The sequence below is a fragment of the Parasteatoda tepidariorum genome, chromosome 6 (genome assembly GCF_043381705.1).
Source record: "Parasteatoda tepidariorum isolate YZ-2023 chromosome 6, CAS_Ptep_4.0, whole genome shotgun sequence".
Taxonomy (NCBI): domain Eukaryota; kingdom Metazoa; phylum Arthropoda; class Arachnida; order Araneae; family Theridiidae; genus Parasteatoda; species Parasteatoda tepidariorum.
Window position 1 is genome coordinate 53,629,175 of NC_092209.1, and position 25,622 is coordinate 53,654,796.

Here is a 25,622-nt window from a genome sequence, read left to right on the forward strand (position 1 = left end):
AAAAAAAAATATTTACAAGCAAATTTTTTATTGTAAAAATCATTGCACTTACCTGATTTATAATTCCCGGAGAATTCCAAAATGATAAGTTCCTTGTTTGAAAACTTTATTCTCAAATAATAGATACATAGTTTATCCCTTCATTACTTTTAGATAACATACTACACAGCAAAATTTTATAATTGATATGAATTTGAATATGTAGCTAAAAACAGAATAGCTGAATTCTAGTTGAACTTATTCTTTCAAAACTAAAAAATACTTACCAAGAAAACGATTAAAATTAATTAAGAATCAGCACAAATGGCACTATTTGAAGTAACTTGGATAATTTTTTATTGATGTTTTCCGATGTGTTTTGGATGTTCCTTCTCTAAAAAAAAGAGATACCATTTTGTTTTCGTTTGCATAAGAAAGGATATTAAACATTTTTCTTTTTTAAATTTAATTAGCCAAGATAAAAAAGGAACTTTACAATGCTACACGCTACATTAAAGACGTCTCTAGAGTAAATGAATGACTGTTCATACAGAAATCGCAGGTATTAGTCTCATACAACAACGCCCTCTATAGTTCGTTGCGATAGCGAATTAATTTTAAGGGGTTGCTAAGGGGTCACATTGAGAATTCTTTTGCAAATTTGAATTTTTCCTTTGAAGAGAGGGTATCGTATTAAAATTCATGAGTGCTATACTAAGAAAATGAAGAAACTTTTTGAGTAAATACCTTTTAAAAGATTTTTATTAGTATATTTATATGATTCCGAGACAGACTTAAAAGTAAAAAGGAGTGAAAGTGCTGCCATCTATATAACTAGTGTTCCCTCTACATTTGTGCGTTTTTTTAATCTTTATTTAGTGCATACATAACAGATTTTATTCCTCTCAACTTTTGAAACGAAACGAAGTGTTTCCCTCAAAGACTATTTTCCTGTGTTTGTCCGTGTCGTCTGTATAATATTTATTACAAATTGTTTATTTTTCTTGTGCTTAACTTAGTTTAGTTTAAATGTTGTAAACCTTAAATGTTATGAGAACGTGAGAGAAAGAACTTTCATGATATAAAGTAGAAAAATTAAGAATAATTGTGATATTGATACAGCCTACAAATCGCTTTGGATACTTTGTGATATATATTTTGTTTATTTACACGAGAATGATTGGACTTGATCGTTATTTAGCAAAGAAAATCAATACTACTTATTTTCAAAAACAAATACATAATTTAACTTCGACTTTCACATTTGTGTTTGTTTTGATTTTGCAATAAATATACTGGTAAGTACGCAACTGGTCGATTTAGCTATGCACATTTTCCTTTAAAAATTTTGATAATATTTGGATTACTAATTAAGGTACTTTAGCCTTACACCACGTTTCCAATCATCAATTGGATTAACGTTTTTAAGTGAAAAATTAATTCGTGATTTTTAATTGTGAAATAAATATTTGTGTCTCATTTAACCAATTTTCCTTAAATCTGAGTAACATATATAATTCCTAACTTTTTGTTGTTCTATAAGAATAGGATGAAATATATTCTTAATAGATTGAATTTAAAAATTTGCAGCTTTAGTAAAAATGTGTTAAAAATTTTATTCTTTATTTTTTTCTCTGTTAGGTTAGAAATATATGAGTAGTCTTGTATTTAATGCAAACAAAGGTTTTTAAATTGTTTGCGTAATTTATTAATTTTACTTCGTTATACTTTTTGATGGTGTTTATATATATAGTGTAAAATTGTAGGGCAGCAAATATCTTTTATTATACTACTACTTTTTATTATTTAACTTCACATATTCTTTTTATTTATTCATATTATTCTTATTTATCACGTATTCTTATTATTTACCTTCACTTTTGAAAATATATTTCTAACATGTAGCCTCTGGTTTTTATTTTAATTATATTTAAAATAAATTAATGGTTTTGTATTGATTGTAGATTTTATTTCTATAATAAATTTTACTGAATTTGAGAAGTATTAAAAATTTGTTACAGAATCGAGAAAGAAATATGTTTAATATAATACATATTATATAATAATATACATATATTTTTTTTTTGTATTATGCATGACAGAATTTATATTTGCTTTAAATGTGTAGTATTGTAAGTAGTTTGTATATCTTCAATTTTAAACTTAATTATTATTTGGAGTGTCTATATAAATTTCATCTCAAAGGGAGAAAAAAAGTTTCTATTTTATGAGCACATTATTTTAAGCATACCTGTATAATTAAATAGCCAATTTTTTGTTCAATAATGATTTCATGAAATTAATCCTTTAAATATTGCATTCATTATTAAGTATAATTTGCTTTTGCGAAATGGTGATTTTATTTTGCATTTTTTTAGAAGATTCATTAGTACCCATGTTAAAACGATAGCCAAATTTCAGCTTTAACTGGTTAGTGGTATTAATAAAATTTCTTAAAAATCACAATAGGAGCAAACTTAAAGGATTAAACGCTTAGCAATAGCAGGCAAACAACTTTAAGTATTTTTTGACAATAATTTTTCGTTCAAACACCATGGCAGGATTTCAATTATGTCTAACAAGTAACGCTGTGGAAATATCCTCATTCTTTTCCGAATAATTAAATACTCTTTGAGTTGTCCCCCCCCCCTTTACACTCTGCATATATAACTTCCCATTTGGCATTATTTGTGCTATAATTCTGTTATAAAATGTGCGCTGGCTAGCTTACATTTAGGTGCAATTCATTCTGTCTGCAAAGTGTTTAATGAACTAGGTTTCTTTTTTTAATTTCAAGCTGAAATATTCTGGACATTTTTTTCATTATTGTTATTTATTATTTTTTATTTGGTAATCTTCAGAATTTTTCTCATGCTTAATATTTTAATTTTATGGACAGTCTTATTGCTCTTCATACTCAACACTCTGCCCATAAAAAAAGTTCATAATATTTTTTATGTTATCAAGTAAATATTTAAAGAGCAGTGATAAAATTAGTAAAAAAGGAATAAGCAGCATTACTTTATTCATAGAAATATTTGATTCATAATACTTTTTAATAAATTATTTATTTGTACCTTATTAAATTCATTCTATAAAAGTTTTTGAGATTTATCAATTAATCGATAACAATTTAATGTATATTAATTTCATGTAATTTAATTTTTAATATGTTAAATGAGGGTTGTGTATAATTATTATTCATGTTGCAGAACATTACAGACTTCTTGTAGAAAGACTTTTTCTTTGGGAAGATAAGATTTCGGTTTTCATTTCTGCAGAAATTTTCACATTATATTTGAATTGCGCATTTGAATAATCACTTTTTTGTTGCATTCAATTTACGCCGATAGAATCGTAAATCCATGTAGGGGTTCGATTGTTTTTTCGGCGGTTATTGATTTTTACGTGGTTTTAAATTATCCCAATATATTTCAGATGATATGGGAACTTTGAATCCTGCATTCGAGCATTTACTTTTTAAGGCAATGATTCTATCATTTTTTTTTGGCAATTATTTTTTTTTCAATTCCATATAGTTTTTAAAATCCGATATTATTTATTACAACAATCAAATCTTGAAATGAAATACGCATTTGAGTAACCTCTTTCTTAAGAGTCCTGATTCCTGTGATTTCGTGGTTGATCTGTTTTTCGGTAATTATTGCTGCGGGATTCGTGATTTTAATTTATTTAATGTGATGGTTTACAAAGCTTCGATAAAGTAAATAATTATTGCGTTTTTTTCCGTAACAAAATGTGAGAAAGTAACCCATAATATTAGAATAAAAAAATATTACATATTCAATAAAAACAGTTATGTTTTTTTTACAGCGTTTTTGTTACTTTAAATTAGTAACACACATCTTTGGTTATTATTGAGAGTATTTTGTAGAATATTAGTGCTAGAGAGTTTTGTCGCAGAAAGCCCAAAAAAACTCTGCCACAGGGATTATTATAGTAATTGCCGTAATGAATTGTGGAGGTCTATTTATATTTAAGTAACTGTCACCAATTCGTAAATAAAATATTAAGAATGTGATAAGGCTGACACACATTTCTCAGGCTAGGAATGCACAGTAATTTAAATGCTTGCTCGTGTTTATTTGCTTTAAACCTTAAATCACATTTAATATTGTTATTTTTTTATGCGAGGAATTTTATTAACCTTTATAGTATTAGAATGTTTTTTTCTGTTTTCAAATAAATTATAGAATTATTAGGGGTCTGTTCAAACCTAATTTACTATTGTTTAGCGGTCGGTACCTTCACAAATTCAACTTTAGAAAATTTCTAAAAAATTTTTTTCTTAAAATTTTATTTTTGTATCCCATATGAAACAATAAATCCATATTTTTTTGTTGATTTTTTAGTATAATTTTTCATTTTCAAAAATTATGTCTAAAATTTTCACAAAATATGTATCTCTCAGAAAATCGTAGACAGACCCCTGATTATATAATTAAAAAAATTTTTTTAGATTTTCTTATCCTTTTTCCATTTCAGTACTTTTCTAATTCCCCTCTTTAATATTTTTCCAAATCTCTCTTGGCACTCCACAGCCTTTATAAAATCATAGCTAATGCTAAAAATTTTTGCAAAATTTGACCAGTTTTTTCATTCTTCTACTTTCCATCCCATAACACGTTGGCTTTTAAAAAAATTTCTTAGTTCCTTTGTCTCCTTGCAGACACCTGATTATTAAGTTTTGAGATACATTTTTGACTAGAGAGTACTCCTACGAATTAATATAGGTTACGATCCTATAGTACCTCGGAAGACTTTTAATTTTATAAATTTTTTTCTTATTATTTTTTTATCATTAATTTTAATTTTGAACCAGGCATATCACCATTTAATTAATTTCTTTGAGTGTGTGTGTACTGTATAGTTATTTTAAAGATCTAAATTATTTTAAATTTGGTGCAACTTACCTCATTCAGCATTTATAATGCAATACTATAAACGAAAGTTGCGCAAAACAAGAACTTAAACTTTTTTACTAGATTATTGCAGAATGCAGATATTCATTGGAATCAAACAGTCAGTAGGATGTTAATTACGTATGAAAAAAACATTAAAGTTGTTTGTTTACCACCTTTAATGCTTTCATAAATTTGATAATTTTTTTGATTTTTTTTTCACCACTAATTATTATTATTTTTTTTTTTTGGTGATTGGGTATTTTGGTTAAAACCTATTAGTTATTATTTTAAATTACTAAAACTTTGCATCATGCTAAGTTACTTTTTTCTGCTTATTAGCATTTTCTGTCAAAATCTTCTTCAATAGAATAAAAGTCAGATAGAAAAAAATTATTTACTACAGGCTGGTTCCCCATTCGAAATCTCTGGATACAGTGCTTCAACTGTAATGTGTAGAAACACATGAAGCCAGTAGCATTGCAGAACAGCATGATCCAAGTTTTATTTGCGATTTTTGTTTTTAAATCTGATGAACCAACTTATTTAAAGTTACAAATATATTAAATTCAAAATTACTTAAGTTCTTCAGTTTTTAAACCCTTGTATATTTTTTAATATGGAAATATTATTTTATTAAATTAATTCAATTAATTAAATATTTCAGTTGGAAATTTTTTTTTTTCACTACTTCAACTTATGTCCCACTTTATCTAACTGTATTGGGGAATAAAACCCGATACTGACATATTTCTTAAAAATAATTAATTTGCCCCTCCAAAATATTTTTTTTTTTTTACATAAAATGTTATTTAATTTTGAACTTGAAAAACTTATTAAGCAATTCAATATCATCAAATAAGGATTAAAAATTTTTTATTTATGTAGCTGTGTAGAAAAAAAAAGAGGAAATGTATAGACCCAAATTTGTACAACACATTCAATCCAAATTACATAACAAAACTACGGGAGATATGTATGTTTTCACTTTGGTTATCCATGGTCACATTTGATAGGTTTCATTATTTTCATTCTATTGTATTTATAATTATTGTGTACTTAATAATTTTGCCAGGAGTGAGTACAAAAGCACTTTTCTATAAACTGAATTAACAAAATATGTTATAATTTATTGTGTATTATAAAATCCATTATTAAATAACTTATAATTCTTTGTTGAATTTTAGGGAAAATTCTGATTGTTGTTGTTTGAATCATCTTCTTAAACAATTTGATACCTAATTTTTATGTTTATTACCAAAGGACTGAAAGATATAGTGGCGTAAGTATTTTTCTTTCTTTCTTGGTTTAAACTTAAACATTTTACATTTAAGCTAAACCATTCTTAATGCTAATCGTACACCCATATTTAATACATACCCGTATTAAATACATAATTTAATAACTGTTTTCTATATATCATCTGAATTTTTAATGCAAACTGATATATGAGTATAATCTTTAGGGTAAATTAACTGATTAATTGAGAAACTGCTTTTTTATTTAAACAAATTTATATTTTGTAAAAATACTATTACAAATCTAATACTAATTAATTCAACTGACGAAAACCTTTACATTTTGCTATTTTAGTAAATTAAAAAAAAACAAAACAAGATTCTGAACAAAATTTAAAGAATATTTGTATATATACATATTTAAATTTAACTATGTACTGGAAGTAGTGTGGGAATGGCAAATATTTTAAAGGAGTTGAGGATTCTTCAAGGACTATCATCAATGACAATGAATGAAGCTAGGAATTTTTTTTTTAATTAATTAAATTTTTTAAAATTTTTTTTTAAAATTAAATTCTCCAGCAGGAGTAGAACTTGGGATCTACTAGTTACAAAGCAGCTGTCCTATTAAGAGTGCTGCACTTTCACATTCAATGGATAATTGTTTTAGGAAATATCATTAAATGAACTAAAACTTTGTGTGTCATATCTTAATCCCAGGTGCCATATTCGGGTAAAATTGGTACCCATTCCATACTTTCGACCTTGCTCTTAATTGAAACTTATTTTGCTCTTAATATGGGATTTTGCAGATTCGTACATCTCTTTTTTTGCATGGCATCTTTCCGTTTTATATTTTGTATATCCTTACATTTTTGCATCCAAATAATTTGAAATAAAATAATATATTATTTTGAATAATTTGATTTTAAAAAAATTTCAGAAGTACAGAAAATTGGAAAAATTAGTTTAACTTTTTTATGTTAAATTATAGTTTGAATGAGTTAACATATTTTATGTGGACTACTTGAATATAATTAAATATTGCACTTTTGTAAATTCTTAAATTTAATTGCAATTTTTTGCATTCAATAGCAACTTTTATTGTGCTGCAATCACAAAAGGAAATGATCATATTGAATTTCTTAAGGTGGCATCTTAAACTAACACAATTACGTTCTTTATCATCTTTTCTAACTATGCAGTAATTCTAGATACCGATTAAAAACTTGCTATCTTAAGAAGAGCTACATCATATAAATCTTATTGACAATATTTATTTATTCAAACCTTTTTTTTAAAGTCTCAGTTATACATAAGACAACTACTAATTTTAAATCTAAAGACATATCTTAATGGTTTTTAGGTAATGGTACATTTATCTCAAGGTCGCTATAAAACATTAAGTTTTCTTTTAAAAACTGCGTGGATGTTGTGAGTTGAATATTCTATTCTATGTTTTACCTGTTCCTTTTGACTTGATGAATATACATAGCTTATGTTGTTTTTAAATGGGTTTTATTTGAAGTTACAGTAGAGTCCCGATTATCAGAGTTAATGTGGACTACGAACTAACTCGGATAACCGAAAACTCGGTTAAAGCGGAGATAATAAAAAAGGAAAGAATTTGTATAAATGTAATATATTTAACAAATACAAAATTTATGCTAGTACACCATATACAATTCCTATTATAATTTAAAAACCTACTTAAAAACACTGAAAGAGCCTACTTTACGAGAATTAAGGAGTTTTTACTTTAAAAAAAAAAGCCCTTAATCGTTTTTTTTTTTTTTCGTTTTGCATTACTTGGCGCTTTTCTGCAACAATGTTTCGCCATTTTTTTTTGAACAGAAAGGCTGATGTTGCCTCTTGTTGTTATTATTCAATAGCACTATATATTCAATAGCACTTTCGATAGCTTTTAGTCTGTCTATCTGATGAGAGACTTTTGTATGTTGATTTTCATCGTCACTGTCTTCATCATCTTCGCTAGATCCATTTTTATTATTGACAATATTAACGATCATTTCATCGGTAATCTCGTGTTGAAAGTCAGCTTGTTTTCCTGAGTGTTTGGAAGATAAAATTCCGAATTTTTTCCAGCGGAAGTTTTTGTAAAAAAGAAAAAAAAAGAAAATCCTTGAAATATTTTATAGCTCGGTTAAAATGGAAACTCGGATAATCGGGACTCAACTGTATAAGGATAAGAGATTTTTAGTCCCAACGATTATTTATGGTAATAGTATTTTACGTATTATAATTAGTCACGTAGTATATTACGCTCTATAATTAGAATTCGAATTACAAAATACAACTTTTTCTGTTTAATTTGTAATTTTTTTTTTTTACCGTTTTTTATTTCAAGGATATTAAATACGTTATTTTCGTGGTAAAATCGAAATGAAAAGTAACCTTTTTTAAAGATCATCTTTAAGATAATAATTAAAAAAATTTTCATTTTTTGGAATGATTAATTTTGATGTGTAGTTCTGATAGATACTTTTCCTGATGTAGTTTTTTTCATTATTGAAAGTATTCTAATAATAATATGATTTTTTTCTTTTTCGAAGTAAAGTATGTTTGAAACATTATTACTGTACATGTTCCTCAAACAAAATCTCTTTTCTCTCACGAAAAAGCTCATAGATAATTTTTTTCTCTTGCAAATTTTGTGTTGTCATAAAATTACACCACTATGAATTATTTATTATTGCTCAGAAAAACCAAAGCATTTTATAAAATATTTTTTTCCATCAAAAACATTTAAATAACACTTGAGGTCCAATTAAAATCTGTCAAGACATGAGTAGTTGGTTCGGTAGTAGGTCGGATTCAAAATTATTGATTTTAAATAAATTATCTTTAACTTGCTGGAGCGGATATATGCGAGTTCATTAATGTATGTTGAAATTTTTTCCTTAAATTATGAAAAGTAAGAAACATTATCTTTTTTTAGAAGAAATTTCCATTATTTAAGAGTTAATTATTTTAATCGAGTTTTCGCATCATTGTTATTTGATATTATTATTTTTTTTTTGTTGGTATTTTTGCAATAAGTTACAAATAATTGTCCGAAAATAGGATTGATCTACCATCCTTACGATCTAATTATTTAAACAACTATTATAAATTCATTATACATTTGATAAAGCAGCTTGATTCAATTTGATATCATAGTTGCCGACGTAGTTTGGAAGGCTGCTTCTGATCCTGTTTTTAATTTTATTCCTGGTAGTGAGTTCAGCTCAGGGTTTTTCTTTCAGTCTGTCTGCCATCAACTATGAAAGAGAACAGCTGGCGATGTGCTATTCCATTTTTGTTTGTGTAAGCCTGTCTCATGACGCTTAAACCGAGTCTGCTGGTAGTGATAGTGTTTTCCCGAAAAATCATGTTTTCGTGATTTTGTTTCATATTTTTTAATAAACAGATTTCGCTTAACACGCATTATGAACGCCAATTTTTGGCACGACGTGTCATAGACGTTTTGTTTTCTTTCCTACTTGTATTTTTTATTCCTTTTACCCTATTTCTTTTTTCAATCATTAGTTTTGTAAATGCTTTGAATGTAATAACCGCATATTAATTACCCGGTATACACTGTACAGTTGTGTTTAAACAGGGGGCGTAGCGTTTTTAAAAAGTGCTTAAAGGTGCTTATTTTTGATTTTCATTTTTTAAAAGCGCTTAAAGGTGCTTTTTTCATTTGGTGTTTTTAAAAAGTGCTTAATTTTCCCCTTTTCTAAATTAGATTTTTCCTTTACTATGTTGAGTTTCGCTTCGAATTATGCTAAAAGACACAGTTCACATTGTTTTATTCAACGTTTTGATATTTTTTTTAAGTGCTTGAAAATATTTTTTGAGTGCTTGGAAAGTGCTTAAAGGGTGCTTATTTTTTGTTGAATAATTTGACTACTCACCCTGTTAAAGTATTAACTGTTACTTGCATTAATTTTAAAATTATATGTTTTATTGTGCAACTTTTCGAAAGTTCTTATCACGTTTTTATTATTTTTTTTTTGACACATTGGCAGATTTTTTTGGAGTTTTTTGAAAGAGAACAACTGAAAAACTAAAACTAAAAATCGGTAATCATGCGTTTCTCTAATAGTGCTGCATATTTATGGTATCATTGCTGATAATGGATGTTTTGCACTAAAATAATCTAGTATTATTATTTTCACTATGAGATTAATAAGGAACAATAGTTATTAATAGACGCTTATTAAGTACTTTTTAATGGATTACCTATTGATCTTGTTGAATTTAAAATTTAATACCACGTGGTTTTTAATAAAAATTTTCACGCTTTATGAACTTTACTGGAATTAGAAAATTACATTAAAAATATTTTTTTAAAAAAAAAACATACTCTTATAGAACGAAGAGCTCTTCACTATCAGCCGATTAATAATTTGCATTGATAATTATTGATAATATAATTGTTCTTACAAAGTATCTACCTAATTTTGAAAAAGTTACAAAGTTTTATATTTTCATTTTGGAATATACTGTGAGCTATTGCATTGCCAAACCGGAAATAAATTTCATTCATACTAATTCTTTCATAAACTAAACTTAAAATCTTGAAAATTTTACTATTATGGTTCCTTTTTGTTGATCATTAAATTTCAATCTAGAAACAGCCGAGATTGCCAGTTATAAACTTCCATTTGATTTAACTGAGCAAAATTTAAAACTTGCTTTGCACCTACTATTTGAAATTGATCATGCAGCATCCTGCTATGATTGAGTGATCCCAGGAAGCTTAGCTAAGACACATCCTTATATTCATTTCCTTATCTACTTGCGACAAAGAAATGCAGCTCTACACTTCGTGGTTTCATATTTTTTCTTCTCCTTTTTCTCATGTTGTTTACCCCGTTGATGATTAATAAAACGCAGTCAATATTATAGCTTTTCTATTTGTCAGACCATTATTTTTTTTGCTAATGGCAGAGATTATTTCGTTATACAGCTATAGCTGGATATAGTTTTGTCTGAAGCAGTGGTCTAGTAGACTTTGTATTTGGTTTAAGTGTGAGGTTATGGTACGAATTTTGCCGACCACTGGTCTAACTGTGTTATTTGTGTTTATCTTGTAAATGTTTTAATTTTTTATATCTATTTAATCATCGCAATAATCGCAATCGTAATTTTTTTTTTTTTTTTTTTTTTTTTAATAAATTGTGGTTTTGAAGCATACAATGCGCAAAAAATTTACGAAGCATCCTGAATAACTTTTGATCTAATAATCGCATTTTCACGTACTAGGGCTCAATTTTAATGGTTCGAGAGGGTGACCTCAGATAATATAATTAATTTGTGATCACGATATTTTAAGTTGCAAAATCAGACACAAAAACTTAATTTTTCTGAATAATTAACATGTCTTTTTTTCGTCGGATTTGGATTCTTGACCTCAAAAATATAGCGGGTAGCCGCATTCGGGTAAATATGATCCCAATAATTTGACCAGGAGAGCAGTCCAAAATTTGCACCCTTTAATGTTAATATTTTTTGTGTTTTTCGCTATACTTCTAGAACATTATTAGCGAATTGAAAAATTTTTGCGCTCAATTATGTGAATCGTTTATTCAAATATAATTCCATGCAAAAAATATTTTTTAATAATTATTTTTTATTTTATTTAATTATGGGCTAAAAAAATCTGCATTGCGAGGTATATGGTTTTTTGCATAATTTTAGAGAACTTAATTATAAATGGTCAAAATACAAAATTTGAACGAACAGTTCCTGAAAAATCGATTCTTATTAAATGTGCACATCTTCGTGTTCTTTTGTAACTGGATAGTTGTAATTTTAATTTGTTTGGTCATGACTTATATTTGAAGAACTCTGTGACATAAAAGTTGCCAATTCTTTCTATATTAAAGGAAGACTTACTCATTTTTGTACTCTTCAGAACTAACTCAAGGGCTTAAGACCTATTTTCACAACCGTGCCCCTTCTTATTGCCATTCTAAAAAATATGACAACCTAAAATTTACTGGGGTTTATAAGATGATGTGAAGCAATAAAGATAAAGTTTAATATAAATTTCCTCTTACGTATTAGAGCAAATGGAATAAAAATAAAGAGTTAACTTAAATGCAGGTGAAAAATTAGTTAAATGAAATAAAATTTTTAAAGGAGGCTTTAGGAAAAAAATATGTACGTATATTAAAGAATGCATACTGACATAAAGGAATAGATAATGACGGAAGGAAATGATGAAATGTTTGCATGGAGTTTTTCGCAACACTGAAGTTAATGATTAAAAAAGGCTGGAGTAGCAATTAAAAGTTAACATTTTGCTGAAAAGAAAAACGAACTACCTTTAAAGAATTCTTTTGAATACTTTAGTGCAATGTAATATAAACTATACGTATCTAATGGGGTATAAAAATCGGTCTGTTTTAGTTAAATTTCTTCACAATTGTTGTACTCCATGCACAATTTCATAATCATATTTGATTCTTCATTTATTCTAACTATCGTAATACAAGTATGTATACGCCTAAAATAATATTTTTAAGAGGAGAAACAGAAAAATTATTTTTAATTCAATAAGTTTCAATTCTTTTTAATTCAATTTTCTTTTAGGTCCTTAACAAAATTTGTTTGTTAATCTGTAGATATGTTACCAAAAGAAAAGCCATGACTTTCAAAAATTCCAAATACTGTTCTGTAATTAAAAGTTTGAAAAATGGGGGAATTTGAAAGACAAAACAAATTTAAAAAACAAATTCCTATTTCCAAAAACTCTTTTTTCTTTGTTGGTAGATGATATAGGAACTTATGCCATTTTTAAAAATTTAAATTGATTAAGCCTATATAATGATTAAGACTAATTTTTACAATAACTAATCCTTCTGACTATCTTAGTTTCTCAGACAATCTGATTTTATGAAGATTCTGCGCAGATTGACTCGGTCAATTCTGATACTGTAAGCAGGGGTCTGTTTAGAAGAAATTTGGGTCCGTTAACGGACCCTTCACAAAATATCTTTTCATAAAAACGGACCCTTCACAAAATATTTTTACTTAAAAACGGACCCTTCACAAAATGATTTTTCCTTTAATCGGACCCTTCACAAATTTGTTTATCTTCATGATTTGCTTATCTCATTATTCATCATTTGTTAATCGAATAAACCGTACCCAGGGCAGAAAACAAGAAAGATGGATGCAAACGAATTAAGTTTTGTCTTTGGCAGACGATTCTTCCATTATTCGTCCGAAATGAATATTCTGCGTTCATACCAAATATTTGTATGTTGCATCTCTAATTTAGAAGCAGCAATTGCTGTTTATTTTTGAAAATTTAATTTTTATTATTATAATTTTACAGTGCCGAGCATAATCTTATATCTATTTACAATTTAAAAACTCCTTGAAAAAGTGTTTTGCAATAACCGGACCCTATTTGCACAAATTCATAAAAGCGGACCCTGATTGAAAGAATGTGAGTAATTTTTTCACAATTTCACTAAAAACGGACCCTTCACAAAATGTCTGGACCGACCCCTGGTAAGTATACATCAAAATTGTATAAGATACATTTAGAAACATGATGCTTAAGGCACTTCCAAAAAGATACCTACAATTGATATTTCTTTACTTGCTCTCTGGAGATAATTTCTTTTAACGCTTTTCGTAAATTTCCGATGGAAATTAGTTTGGTCCATAATTTGCTACATCTTCACTAAATGTTCGATTAAAAACTTCCTTCATTTCATGAAATGTTTACTATCTCAGCACGATTCTAATGGATTTGCCAATCGATTGGCCTAAGCTATTCCAATGTTCCATTAAGGCCACGGTACGTGCTTGTGTTACAAGTGCTTCGACGTCCTTCGTGACTTATTTAAGCTGGCAGCCGTCTTGTGATTGGCATTTTAAAGCAGTCGCCGCTTATTTATGGAATGTTTGATATAAATTAAACAAAATTATAATGATTCAGTTGGCGAGAAAGAAACAACTTAATGTATTTTTTCTTCTTTTTTTATTACATCGTAAGACTTGAATAATTTTTGTATTTTTGCATGTCAGACGGGATGAAACACGAAGAAAAAAAAGTAAATGTTAATGATTGAAACATTTTTGGAAAAAATGCATTTTGTTTTTATTATTGTTTCAAAAATAACAAATATTGATTTGATGAATAGTTACCACATTTAAACAATTGGATTTTATTTTACTTTTAATAAACATTTGGATGACGTCAGATAACATATGAAGTGTTAAATAAATAATCATTGATTAAAAAAGATTGATTGGTTTCAAAAATATGCAGATTGAAATACGAGTCGACATGTTCTAAAGCGCTCAAAAATGAGCGGCCATTTTAAGACTTGCTGGGCGTGAATAAAAAGCGTTTTTTTTATGTTTACTTTTTTTATCGCATGTTTATAAATTGCCAGATTTGTCGAAATATTATAAATTTTAGATTTACTTTACTGATAAACTAGCTGGTCTTGCTTGACTAATTTTGGTGAATTTAATTTTGGAAAATGATAGTTTTAATTCTGAGTTTAAAAAGAATCCATTGCCAAATATATATTCAATAAAATAAAAATAAAAAAAATGAACGCAACGTTTCAAGTCATTAAAAGCTAAACGAGGTTACATTTATTTATGTATTTTCGTAAATCACTAAATAAGTTAATAAATAAATATTTGAAATATTTTTAACATTTAGGAGAAAAATTAAACCCAATCGTTAGTTTTTTTTTTTCTTCTTTTTTTCTTTTCATTGTTAGAAATCTAGTGCGTTTAATCTTTGAAAAAAAAATTTTTTTTTAATCCCAATAATCACTTTTTCTTACATGCTTGGTTGGATAAGCATATGTCTATATTCTTGTAGATTTGAATGTAACATTTATACGAACTCTAATTATCCGCGAAATAAGCTGACGCGTCAAGCGAATTTTGCAGATTATCTGTAATATGGTTGAAAGCGGTTTGTTTTTCTAGTATTTCCCTCTTTTTCGAAACAATTACTCTATTGATTTTTTGAAATAAAATATTTTATTTTTGCTAATAACAAAATTATTTGAGAAAAAAAATGAATAATGCAGCAATATTGTCAATGAATAATTTGGAAATTTGCTAAATAATTAGACTCTGTTTCAAAATAATAGAGAAAAAGTGTTGCGGAAAATATTATGTAAATTTATTTAAATTTTGAGGTCTATTTTCTAATTTTTTATAATCTAAATTTTTTATTTAACTTTTATATTTCCCCCTTAACATTTTAGAATGCAAATTTAATTTCGACAATACCAAATTTATTTCTACCCCAGTCACATCAGGGCATCTTTCTATCCTGGAATCTTGTTTTATTCATTTGAATAGTTGATTCCCTTGTTAACGACATTAGTTCCTCACCACTCCTCCATAGCGCGTGGAAATGCATTTTACCCTGATCTACCTCTCGTGGTCACTATGGGTTTTCTTGTTCTGTTTTTCATCCTTTTTTTTTTGTTTTTTTTTATTGTCCTTTTTTCGTTGGCAACTTTACGTTTTATATTTCAAATCCCTTTTGTTTATTCTCATTCACGTTTGGCAAGTCTTAAAAATGGGCGGCTGTGTTTTCAGCGAATGAAATTTTTAGTCAGGAAATATTATGTAAATTTGTTAAAATTTTGGAGTCTTCAGTAGAATATTAGAAATTTTGCTAATTTTCTTTTCGTTTTTACTGTTTTTATAATCTTAATTTTTTTTATTTAATTTTTATAACTTTTTCACCTCAACATTTTAGAATGCAGTTCATCACTTTATACTGTATAATAATAATTTATTATTTTTTTACTAATACCTCATCTTCTAATCGTTTTTAAAGGCTCAACTAATATAATGAATAACCAGCTTAATAAATATAATGAAGGTTTCTAGTCCCCTTTCTCATTATTCTCAAAAAATCTATATTTGTAGTTTTGTTGACAAAATTAGATACATTTTTGTATTTTTTTCTCTACATTTATTAAGATACGCTGTTCTAAGGTTTCTAGATACTGATGCAATCTGTGTTCTATTTTATATTTATTTGCCCGACTGTGTTGCAACTTGAAAATACGATATGTCGATGTTCTATGTTTAGATCGGAAAACAATGAGCGACGATGATGAGATTGATACTTTTCATTTTCGCGATCGTCAAAGAGAGGTTATATTTATCCAGTTGCTATATGTAGTTGCGGGTTTGATATTTCTTAAGGTTATCTTTGAATGCGATGTCTTTTTCTATCATTATTATTTTAAAAGTCTTTTTTTATTTCAGGTTCTGTATAAACAGAGACTAATTTCATTGATTTGACCTTTAGGAGTTATTTTAAAATGAGCTTTATATTGGTTGTTTTATTTACTTTTAATTGTTTTTTTTCCTTCATGGATGCAAAACAAGTTTAAAATAGAATAAATAAAAAATTAAAATTCTATAAAAATTAATTTTTTCTTTCCAGTTTTTTATTTATTTATATTAATGAAATGTCATTTAAATCGATTCTTTCTGTATCAAATCGCAAAAGAATATATAAATAATAATAATAAATACAGATAGAATATAAAGGAGAAATATAAATTGATAAAATTTTGCTTTTAAATTTATTGCTGCAAAAAATCTTTTCATATATCGATATTTTACTTTATTGTCTACGTTGAAAGCTGATCCGTATTAGATTTGTAGTAGTCAATTTTTATTTCTATAGCTAAATAAAACCCAACCCAGGAGACAAGTTAACTCTTTTATCAAGTGTCTGTGAACGACCAGGGGTCTGTTTAAAAGAAATTTGGGTCCTTTCGGACCCTTCACAAAATATATATTTATAAAACGGACCCTTCACAAAATGTTTTAACTTAAAAACGGACCCTTCACAAAATGTTTTAACTTAAAAACGGACCCTTCACAAATTTGATTATCTTCATTATTGTTTTGTTAATCGAACAAACCCTTCCCAGGGGGTGGGGGGAAAGAAAGACGAATTAAGTTTTGTCTTCGGCAGACACTTCTTCCATTATTCATCCGAAATGAATATTCTGAATGCTAAATATCAAATATTTGTATGTTGCATCTCTAATTTAGAAGCAGCAATTGCTGTTTATTTTGGAAAATGTATTTTTTTTTAATTATAATTTTACATTGTTAAAAATAATCTTGTATTTATGTACAATTTAAAAACTCCTTGAAAAAGTTTTTTGCAATAACAGGACCCTATTTGCGCAAATTCATAAAAGCGGGACCCTGGTTAAAGTAACATGACTTAACGTTTATTTTATATTCACAAATTACGAGTACTTTTTCACAATTTTACAAAAACCGGACCTTTCACAAAATACCTGGGCAGACCCCTGATGACTATTTGATGACATTGATCCTCATTTGCATTTCCAGGTGTGGAAAACCTCCAAACATCCCTAAGTAACCTCGATAACTGAGCGATTTGATTCTGGATCACCTCGATATTAAAATCAGTATTTTATAGAATTTTCGTGGATACGTAAGCGTTAGGGGTGTTTTATTACCACCGCCCTTAATGTGCATTTATGAAAATACCTTGTCTCAAATATAAGCTATTATGACCTACACATAAGGAACCAATTCGTTATTTAATTAAGAAAAATTATATTATTTTCACACCTTGTAGTGTTAACAATCATCTTGTAGTGTTAACAATCATAAGGAGTTTGTCGGATGAAAATCATAAGTTATTCCAAATAGTTTTTATTTGAGTAGAAAAATTAAAAAAGAAAAAAGTTGAATATTGTCACAACTAAATTTAAAATTTTAATAATTTTAATTTACTGAAATCTTATTCCGTCAGTTAGAATCACTAAGCCTTTTTTTTTTTTTTTTTAAATTTAATTATTAAATATTTATTTTCGATTCTTCATATCTATATAATTAATTTCATTTCCGGCAAGAATTGTACGGAGGGCGGTGTTGAAAAAAGAACTTATTTTGATGATATAATGTGTTTTCAATGCTTAAAAGAAACGTTCTGAATAACTTTTGATCTAATGATAGGATTTTCACGTATTCTAGGACTCAATCTCAATAGTTCAAGTCCCGCAGTGGACTGATCGTTAAGACACGGTTCCCAGCAGATCACCGAAGTCAAGCATCACTGGCTACGGTCAGTGTGCGGGTGGGTGACCACTTGGATCAGTCTGCGTAGGGACCGAGGGTGTGCGGTATTGGTCCTCGTTAAACTGTGCTACCGTAAAGTGCTCGACTTCGCGCGCAGGTCGTCGGGCTACCGAAGCGGGGGTGCCATCCCTTCCGCAGAGGATCAAAATTGTGATGGCATGTCTTCGGATCATCCTCCGGGATGTTTCCCAGACCGTCGCCAATAGCCCATTGTGCAGCTCTAGTGCGACGTAAAGTAACAACAATAGTTAAAGGGATGCCATAAATATGCTAATTAGTAAGAGCAGACGCAATTTAAAATTTAATTTCGACCTATTTCGTACAAATTTTATATTTCGCCATATAATATTACATTTTTTTAAAATTATGTAAAAATTTGTTCACCGTTTTTTTCAACTACTAAGAAATAAAATAATTATTAAAAAATAATTTTTGCATGGAATTTGTTCTTTGGATGAGCGGATTTTATAATTGTGTGCAAAAACGCTTAAATTAGCACAAAAAGTTCTCTGAGATAAAAATATGCAAAAAACAAAATTACTTTTAATGGGTTCAAACTTTTCGAACTAGGGTTCTGCACTATTATTGATACCAGATTTCCCATATTCGCGACTACATGTTTTGAGGATCAGGAATCCAAATCCGTCAGAAAAAAGAAAAAAAAGTTTTCATTGAAATTATATTTTTGTACCTAAAATATCGCCTGCATCAACTAATTAGCATATTTGAGGTCGCCCCCTAGATGAGTCCCAGTGCGTGAAATTCCGATTAATAAATCAAAAATTATTCAGAATAATTCGTTTCCCCCCCTCACTACACATTAATACTATTTAGAACTAGAATTAAGTAAACTATTTTGTTTATCTGTATAGAGGTGGTGGTAAAATATTATATTATAATGAATGTATTATTATAATATTTTTCTCTTAGCCTCTTTTCTCTTATTTGAGTAACGCCATTCTTTTAAATTCAGTATTTTTATGGGATCTGTTTCCACTGTAGAACAATGCTTGGATTAACGTGTCATAATTGCAAGCCAGCTATTGATTCATTACATAATTTTGTTATATTCAGTGTCAAATACGTGACTGCGCCTACATAATTCTGAATTAATATTTCTATTCTTACGTGTTTTTCTTTCATTTTGAGAAATTTGAACTACGCATAAACACGATAAAAGGTACTAAACATTCAGTAGATTGATTGTTTTTTTATTTTTTTATATAAACACTAAATATCGTTTTTTTTNTTTTTTTTTTTTTTTTTTTTTTTTTTTTTTTTTTTTTTTTTTTTTTTTGCTTTTAAATTTGAACTAGAAACTCCGTCTTTTGTTCGCTTCGCTCACCAATCCCCGTGGTTGCCTCTTACCTATCATTGAAGATCAAGGTGCAAAATTGTCCCCCTTTTAGTAGCAGTTATATGAATTTTTTTTTACGAAAAATTATAATTGATTGCCATTTATTGCATTTTGAAGATTACTAAGTCTCATCAATTCAATAATATGAAACATTGGTTCTCCCGAGAGTTATTACACAGTGAAGATAAAAGTGCAATTCATAATTTCCAATATTTTTTATTTTCCAAAAAAATTATAATAACATTTTTTAATTTTATTCAGGTGCTTCTGTAGGCCGCACATTGCATCTCTATCATAGGGGATTATTTCTGAATTGTGCGCCCTCAAACCTCGTGCACCGCGGGGGTTGCAGTGGTGTTATTTACGTGATTGGTTGCATTAGAAAAATAAAAAACTGTACGTGAAAAAAATATTAAGCTTAGGAATACAGAATATGTGACATAATAAGAAGTAATAAAAGAGAAGTAATTTTACTTGTTACCACTACTATATAACGGTAACCTTATGTAATGTAACATGTTTGCATTGGAAATAGTTTTATATTATTAAAAATTTCGACATAAATGTTCAAATTTATAACTGGCAATGTCTAATCTTGCTTTTAATTTTTTTACTTGCTGAACAACACAACGAAAAAATGCACAAAATTGTAAGACTTATACAAACACAATAAATAAAACTAAAATAATTCCAATTTTTTTTATTATTATTTGTCTTTGTCGTTGACTTTACGTCATCAGTTTAATTGATTTTTTTAAGTATTTCCACCAAGTATTTTGCTTTATAGTAGATAACTTATTTTTTTCCTTTAATTAGTAACTATTAAAAAAATTAATTAAGCATCATTGGCGTCAATAGAAGTACTACAATATTTTACGATACTCCTAAACGAATAAGTACTTTTTCTCCATTAGTTTTGCTTTTAAGTACTTAGATTATTTTTGTTCTAGAACTTCTTACCAAAATTAATCAAGCATCATTGACGTCAATAATAGTATGCTGATTTTTTACGCTTCTCCTAAACAACTTGTTGCCATTTCTGCATTAATTTTGCATTTTAGTACAATTTTTTTATTTTTTTTAAATTTTTAATTTCGTCTATAATATAAGCATCTTTTTAAAGCGTAACTATAAACAAAATAAACACGTGATTTTAGATAAACTTAGAAAATCACCTCGATTATTAACTTTCACCTTGATTATTGAGTTTATTTGATATAACGAACAAAATATTATTAAATATTTAAGAACGTGCAGTAAACTCCTTTTTTGTTTAATAAGAGCAAGCAAATGTCATTCATGTTGTATCAATTTCAGATTATTATATCAGTTTTTTTTTTTTTTAAATTTGATAATAAATTTTAATCAATATTATGAAATCATTTTTGAAATATATGCGTAATATATTCTATGGTAAAAAAATTCTTAATTACAGCAAAATGTTCTTAAATTTTAATGGTTTAAAACTTCTTTATTCAATTTGTTCGAAAATCATTCTTTATTAAATGTTTTCTTTTGGATCGATCAAATATTACGTAAGCATATTTCTGGCAATTTGGACCCCATCCTTGTCCAAAAAAAAAGAAAAGAAATTTAATACAGTTTTTTCAAATATTAATTAATTTTAGTTGTATGTGGGGGGAAAAATTGTAATTATTTAATTAGTAACTAAAATAAAATTTCAAAATTTCTCTTTGTTGAACTAAGAAGGAATTGACTTAATTTTTTTTTATTTTTATATTGCTCTTAAATTATATTTGTTACATTGAATATTTGTTACAATGATATTTTTGATATGAAATAAGTCAATAGTGTGTCTGAGTATTAAGGACGATTTATCTTTCGTTCATAGTTTTTGTATATTGTGGAATATTCCGATCGCATAAATCCTGTATCGAAATAAATATTTCTTCAGCCTTTACTGTGCATACTTGGGGAAGAGAGTTAAAAAGAAAGCAGTTGTTCCCATCCCTAGAGAACACGGACTATGGCGGGGGCTATGGAGGGTCAATTGGCTTCACACTTCAGACAGGCCAGTCATTCAAAAACAGCCCCTTTGGGAACAGCGCGGCATATGCGCTAGACGCCCCATTGTACTCCTCGTAATTTCTTTTTAAAATCATCGCGAAAAACTCTTGCGAACAATCTGCCGATCTTAAAGGGATGTTGAAAAGAGAAGAAAAAAAAAATAAATAAAAAAAATTCCAGTCTAGACCCTCTTGGCCAAAAGAGAATTCTGGAGAGAGAGTATGCCGCGCCGGGTGGTATGCGAAACACTGATGGAAAAATCGAGTCGGATATAGACTTTCTTTTTCACCCTCCCCTCATTTTTTTTTTTCGCTTCGCGGGGTAGCTGCGCTGCAACACTCGTCTGCTGGCTCTGAAGAGGGCCCTTTGTGAAATGCTATTCCGTTCCAGAGTGTTGGGTTAAAACCAGTTTTTCCTTTTGCCTTCACTTTAGAAGGATCCCCTCCGTCTCTTGCATTTCGTGACGCCCTGTGGAGGTTATTTATTTTTCCATTGCCTCCCTTTTTCCAACAAAAATGCGCCCATTTAATGGCAGAATCGTGCAACTGCAACGCATTTGCACTGTCCTTGTGTATTGATTGCTGTTTAGGGAATACCAAAATACTGCAGGAAAAAGATAAAATGCCAAACTAGACTTGCGTATAATGCATTTAGATTTGGCTGCGTTTTTACTAAATTTTATACAGGCATCGAAGCATTTGTAAGTAAATAGAATAAAACTTTGAACCGGATTTAAATCAGGACTTATTTGAGTTCCCAAGTATTGCGGCCGTAATGTTAGCTCTAAATGAATAAAGCTGCCTCTCCTGTTATTGACCTGAAAAATTTGAAAAAAGGCCAGCAAAAACTTCATTTAACTATAGCTTTTAAATAAATGCATTTCAAATGAAATAATATGCATAGGTAAGAATTAAAGGAATTTCTATTTATTTTTGAAAAGGTTAGTAATCAGTTAAAAATAAGAAAAAATTGGAATTTTATTCTGAAAAAAAATTTTGCGAAAACAATTTTTTTCTTTTTTTTTTAAATCTGAAATTTAAAAGTTTTTAATTTATATTGTTTTTCAAAGTCAATAACTTTAGGAAAATATTTTGTTTATTGTTTGGCGTTTCTTACTTCAGTTATTGTCAAGATACTTACCCAATAAAATTATATTTTCGTAAAAAAAAAATAATAAGAAGTTAATAATTATTAACAGTCAAAAATCCTAATTTAAAAAATGCGTGTAAAATATTTCTAAAATAAAAATATTAATATCTGTTTTACAAATGCTCTTTTAAAATCGTTTTCTATTTCAATTATTGAACAAAAAATGCTTTTTAATTGGATAAGATAACCCTAACGTAGCTTTTAAAGTTTTAAAGAGAACACGGTACATATTTCTGTTCATTCGCCATTCTCTTTCTTCTTCTTTCTAAATAAGTTATGTACGCAAACTAAAAAATACATATTTCTAAAAAGTGTGTATATTCAATAAAATTTTTTATATAAGGTAAGAAAGCGTATTTTACTTTAATAGCAGAAATTTAACTAGAGCAATAAAACTTTGAAAACGATTCCAAAAAGCCAACATTTAGAATCATTTAAGGAAAAAAAAAAATTTACTTTATGGTTATTTATTATTGGCGTAAATCGTTTGAAAACACTTAAATGTCTAAAATTATTTCGAAGTGATTTCCAACGATTATTATTGAGATGCTAAATTTGAAATCTTATTTTAATAATGTATCTCTTAGATAATAATGTAAATGGAAGCTTTTCCTACGCTTAACATTAGGATTCTTTTCTACCGATTATTTAAGATTTGATTTGAATTTCACATTGATTTTGGGCTTACTTCCAAAGTCTTATGAGTGCAAACTATAGTTTTACGGCCCTTGCAATTCCGGTGCCAATAGCTATTATGCAATCGCACAAAGCACTCTGAAGTTCTATCGTTTGTGAATAGTTCATTAGTTTCCCAGCCGTACGTCTACGACTTTACAAAGGCATATCATTTGTCGTTTTCCATGTAAATTGAACCTAGGATTAAGAGCGAGGCATTGTTGTTCATTGTTTGTCCTAGTAAAGTTGTGTTTTTAAATAGGTTTTAATCATAGTTTTTAATTAAAAATTAAAACATTGTATGTTATGATGTTGATTAAGTAATCAATATCTATTGAGAAAAAATCTCTCAAGATCTGAAATTTTAAATTTTATCACTCACTTACATATTTAAAAAAGAAAAAAAAAATCTAAAATAATTCTCATAAAGCTAGGCGGTTAAAAGAAATATAACATAAGTTTCTACTTCGTTGTATCCAAGTCAAATGATCAGTTACTGTGTAAACACTATATTATTTGAATGTTTTATTCAAATTTTTTGAATTATTTTTAAAAGGGATTTCATTATCAATATGTTACTAATTACCATTTTTGAAATGTTTAAATATTAATATCATTTTGTTTCGTTTTTGAGTTTTTCATTAATTTTTTAAACAAATATTAACAAGTCCTATGTATCTTTTTCCATGGACGATAAAGGCTTTTTGTATTTAACAAACATATTTGTATTGCGGTTAATATTCCTTATTCATTTTCTTACGTTTGAAACTTTCTTGTAATAATTATTGTTATTTTTGTACTTATAAACTTAGTATAGTGTTCCGGCCTTTTGTTTTTAACAATGGCAGCGTGCAAATTGTTAGATATAGTTTTTCCGTTTTCCATAGCTTACCTTACAGAAATTCAAGCCTGCTTGATCTCCATATGAAGGCAAGGGAAATTGAAAATGACAAGCCGTGTGGAAATGTCGGCAATTTACACCAAGGATCTTATCTTTCCCTTCTCCTGTTCTTATATTTTAAATTTCGATAGCTCTCGATCATTCTCCATCGAATTTATCATTGTTACTTTTCTTGGTTGCCTAGAACCGACCACCTAGAATCGATGGGGGAATTCTTTGAGAGCTCATATCGTATTTCATTCCATACCCTGCGTTTCGTTCTTTGAGAAATTTTTCCGATAGCTCTTTTTTGCTTAAGGCATTTTTAAAGATAAATGCAGTTTTATCTCTGGTGCCATTTCTACGTTCTTCGTAGTTTTAAACTTTTATTTATTTGACGCAGTGTGAAATTATATTTAAATGGAGAAAATAGCCGATTTAACTCCTTCATGTTGTGCGTTAGCAATACCATAAAGTTCTCCTGAATTTATTTATTTTGTTTGATAATTTTTAAACTAGCAAGCTAATTTAGCATAAAACAAATATCCTTTTTTTTTTACAATTCGTCGATTGAACTTTACTAGCTGACAAACAGATGGTAAATAATTTTTTTCTAAAATGTGACATTAAACTGTGACGAGTTAATTTTATTTACTTTTTGCTTATGCAGGGGTCTGTTTAGAAGAAATTTGGGTCCGTTAACGGACCCTTAAAAAAATATCTTTTTATAAAAACGGACCCTTCACAAAATATTTTAACTTAAAAATGGACCCTTCACAAAATAATTTATCTTTTAATCGGACCCTTCAAAAATTTGTTTATATCTTTATTGTTTTGTTAATCGAATAAACCCTTCCCAGGGGGTGAAAAAGAGAAAGACAGATGTAAACGAACTAAGTTTTGTCTTCGGCAGAGGCTTCTTCTCTTATTCGTCCAAAATTAATATTCTGCGTTCAGCAGTATAGGCTAAATACCAAATATTTGCATGTTGCATCTCTAATTTACAGGGTTTGTTGATTTAAATCAGCTTGATTTTAATCACGATTTAAATCATGATTAAAATCAAATGATTTTTTTAAAAAAATCATTGATTTAAATCAACTGATTTTTATATATATATTATATTGATTTTAAAAGTTAAAAAACAGTGCTTTAAATTATTGATACTTTTATTATTTTCTTTTCTTAGTTTTAAAATTTATTTTAAATAAATTGCTGCATTAATTAATTTTAGTTAACGAAAT

The 25,622-nt window shown here is 28.0% G+C and overlaps 1 protein-coding gene across 2 annotated transcripts in view; it reads left to right on the forward strand.

Annotated features, from left to right (window-relative positions):
- Positions 1-823: 823 nt before the first annotated feature.
- LOC107444082 (homeodomain-interacting protein kinase 2) overlaps positions 824-25,622 on the forward strand; it is a 96,981-nt gene continuing 72,182 nt past the window's right edge. The window contains exons 1-2 of one of the 2 annotated variants that reach the window (XM_016058156.3): positions 824-1,277; positions 6,089-6,183. The gene's annotated coding sequence lies outside the window, so the exon portion shown is untranslated. The remainder of the gene's footprint in view (positions 1,278-6,088; positions 6,184-25,622) is intronic. The other variant, XM_016058155.3, reaches the window with a different exon arrangement.